Here is a 3,720-nt window from a genome sequence, read left to right as displayed (position 1 = left end):
TTTATTTTTTGGAGACGGAGTCTCACTCTGTCACCCAGGCTGGAGTGCAGTGGCACACGATCTCGACTCACTGCAACCTCTGCCTCTAGGGCTCAAGTGATTCTCCTGCCTCAGCCTCTAGAGTAGCTGGGACTACAGGCGTGAGCTACCGCGCCTGATAATGTTTGTATTTTTAGTAGAGATGGAGTTTCAGCACGTTGGCCAGGTTGGTCTTCAACTCCTGACCTCAGGTATCCACCTACCTCAGACTCCCAAAGTGCAAAACCCTGCTCTCTACAAAAAAAAAAAAACAAAAATTAGGTGTGGTGGCACATACCTGTAGTCCTCCCTACCCAGGAGGCTGAGGTGGGAGGATCACCTGAGCCTGAATGTCCAGGCTGCAGAGTGAGCCGTGATCATACCACTGCATGACAGAGCGAGATACTGTTTCAAAAAACAAAGAAACAAAGCCAAATATTTCTGCTAGTGCATGACAAGGAAAAAAAAATACCTCAAGGAGTTGTTATTGTTAAAGGCTAGTGTTAGGAACTGGAGCTTCCTAGAAATACTCTCTGAAAAAAGTGCTTTTTCAACTATTAAATTTTATTTTACACTTAAAGCTTATTATATGAGGTCACATGAGTAGTCAAATTCATAGACACACAAAGTAGAATGGCGGATGCCAGGGACTGGTGGGAGGAGAAATGGGGACTTAGTTTTTTCATGGGGACAGAGTTTGTTTTGCAAGATGAAAAGAGTTTCAGAAACGGATGGTGGTGACGGCTGATGCACAGCACTGAATGTACTTCATGCTACAAAAAATGTACACTTAAGAATGGTAAATTTTATGTGTATTTTGCAATTTTAAGACAAAACCAAACGACGACAAAAACAAAGCCCAAATAGGTTAAATAACTTCCTAATGTTCCTAAACTAGGCAAATTTAGAGACTAGCTCTTAGGTCCGGTTTTGACTGCTGAGATGAATGGGTTATTTTTAAGCTGGAGCAGTTTGTGTTCCACCACACAGTTATACAACGCAAGTAGAAACAGGAAGAACATATTCCCTAAGGTTTTTTTTTTCTTCCTGTTTGCCAGGCCTTAACCTGCAGGCGTCCTTGACAACCTTTTCTGGTTATATAAGCGATGACAAAGCAAGGCAAACCCTTCCCACCACCTCTCTGACTCCACCCTTTTTCTTGGGGGAAACAAGTTTGTTGACCCTCACTCATGCTCTCAGATAGTTTCATGGGGCTGGATTAAATCACATACAAGGTGGTGACTTTCAGAAGGGGGAACTGAATCCTTAGGGGGAGGGGAGAAAGGAAGGCGGAAGAGCAGGCACTGATCCACCCCCGCACCGCCCAGCTGCAGCCCAGCACCCGGGCCCTTTGTGAGCTCAGCCCATCACATGCTCCCTTCCGCCTGCCAATCCCGCCCTGTTGCTGGGCCTCTGTCCCTTCTCCATTGGTGCCAGCTCTGAAGCAATCTTTTCTGGGGCGCCTGCAAAGGACGGATCTGTGGGTGGAACGAACTGAAAACGGATTCAGTGACTCATCCCGACTCTCGCACATTCTAGCACATCGCATTCTAGGTCAGCAGGGTTTAGGTTTTAAGAGCGTGACTTGATACCTGACTCCTGAGTCCAAGTGGGACATTTAGACTTTGGGAACCCTTTCGGAAAATAGAAAAGCCGTCGTTGCAACAACAAAAATCCTTTGTAGGACACGGTTTCTCAATTTCAGCACTATTAACATTTTGGGTGGGATTATTGTGGGAGACTGTTCCTCATAGAATGTTCAGCGGCATCCCTGGTGTCTACCAAGAGTGCTAGTATTAGTAGTAGCACCCCCTAACCTCCCTGAGTTGTGACAACCAAGAATATCTCCAGATATTGCCAAATGTCCCCCTGAAGGGCAAATCACTCCGTGTTGAGAATCATTGTTCTAGAGAAGCATCAGACACCTGTGTTTTGGGAGGCCATTTTCTTTTCCTTTCTCTGTCACCTCAGTGACCTTGGAGAAAGGTTTATTTCTGTTTGCTTCAATAACCATTTAAGTCAGGGAATGCTGGGGTGTTTTCAATAATTTTTTTCTGCTAGAGACAACACTGGTTTCTCTTTGTAGCTCACCTTTGGCCCATTACCCACCCTACCCTTATCCCCTCTTCTTCCTTTTTCCTCCTCCTGTCCTCCTCTCCCTCCCATCCCTCTGCAGTCAGGGCTGTTTTTTCTCTGTACCTTTTGGACTCTGAAAAAAGCTATGTCACAAAGCTGGTGACTCAGCCTTTAAACAACATGAATCACAAGGCTTGCAGCAGAGCAACAGCCAAAAGCAACCAGGGCGTGGTTGAAAGCCAGGCCTCGTCACCTCACAAAGAATCTCAGCTTTTTATTCCTTTCAAAACTCCTTCCCGAAATCTAGGGGAGAAACAAAAAACAAAAACTTTGCAGAAATGTGTATTGGAACTCACTGGGGTTTCCTGCCAATCCTGGAAGATGACACTTATTATTCCTTTTAATTTCCCACTAACACATGAATTCATTCTCTTAAAATTGTTAAAAATTAGAGATGTCAAAGTCTGTTTTGAACATTGCACAGATCTTGGATTTTCATAAATACACACAAACATGGGTTACCATAGAGAATATGTAGCAGGTTCATTTTGCTTTGATGCATATTTTAAGTGTGCCGTTTAAATAATGTAATGTTCGTAACTTAAAACAAGAATGTAGTCTTTTCCTAATGGCAGAATATTTTTCAGTTGCTAGCCTCTTTTTCTCTCTTTTTGAAGCTTTCAAGGGTAGAAATCAAAATAGTCTCCCTACCTCCAATACATTTGTAGAAACAGGGACTATTTCTAGAAGACTCCAGAAGGAACAGTGACTGGGAAATTGAAGGCATGAGGGAGACTTTTCACTGTACACTTTAAAAAGACACATTTAAAAAATCTCACCATGTTCGTATTTGTTAAAACATTTTAAAAATATACTGAAGAAATGACACATAAGGATCACAAAATAGGTTGTGGTAAAAATTTAAAAACCTGGCTGGTGATTCTTTTCTCCCCACTTCTTTTATCAAAATAGAATTGCCCTGTAGAATTACATTTCATATTTGACACCCTACCCTGCCCTGAAATAGGGCTGGGATTCTATTCCTGTCTTTTAAAACCTTCGGTTTAAATGGGTCCGATTATTGAATGGATCCTGATTACAATAATCGTACCCATTGAAACCAAAGAAATTTCTAGGCCTCCCTGTTGAAACCAAGTAGGACCTTTCCATACCCGGCCCTCAGAATGTACACGAAGGTGAAAGAACAGTCTAGAAGAATGTCGTTCCCTCAGCCTTGGGTTCCAGCTAAAAAAAAAAAAAACTGTGTGGGGTTTTCGCCTCTCTTTTCCAAATTTAACCTAGACACCAGCTCCTCTGCAGTGTCTCACCTCGAAAGTTCTCGAGCGTTCCCCAGCTTTAAGGCCGCGCCCGGCCTGAGATCTGCTGAGTCATTGTCCTTGTCCCGCGGCCCGCAGCGGGGGAGGGGCGCGGCACCGGGGAGCCCCCGCGACCGGGCTGGGAAGCTCAGGAACACTGAGGGGGGCTGAGCAAAGAAAGCCCCGTCATTATCTCAAATGTGACCAAAAATAAAGACCCGTCCGTCTCGCAGGGTGGGGAGGGAGACCCCGACTCTGCGGGAGGCGCTCGGTCCGTGCCCCACGTCCGCCGAACGCGGGGTTCGCGACC

General features: G+C 44.9%; 1 long non-coding RNA gene across 2 annotated transcripts in view; it reads left to right on the top strand.

Annotated features, from left to right (window-relative positions):
• Positions 1-1,419: 1,419 nt before the first annotated feature.
• LOC105545833 overlaps positions 1,420-3,720 on the top strand; it is a 9,659-nt gene continuing 7,358 nt past the window's right edge. Inside the window, exon 1 of one of the 2 annotated variants that reach the window (XR_001006993.1) lies at positions 1,420-1,572. This is a non-coding gene — a long non-coding RNA (uncharacterized LOC105545833). Of the gene's footprint in view, positions 1,573-3,521; positions 3,645-3,720 lie in introns of those variants that run through there. The other variant, XR_001006994.1, reaches the window with a different exon arrangement.

The sequence above is a fragment of the Mandrillus leucophaeus genome, unplaced genomic scaffold, assembly GCF_000951045.1.
Source record: "Mandrillus leucophaeus isolate KB7577 unplaced genomic scaffold, Mleu.le_1.0 Scaffold34, whole genome shotgun sequence".
In the NCBI taxonomy this organism is placed as follows: Eukaryota; Metazoa; Chordata; class Mammalia; order Primates; family Cercopithecidae; genus Mandrillus; species Mandrillus leucophaeus.
This window is presented reverse-complemented; position numbering and strand designations above follow the sequence as displayed.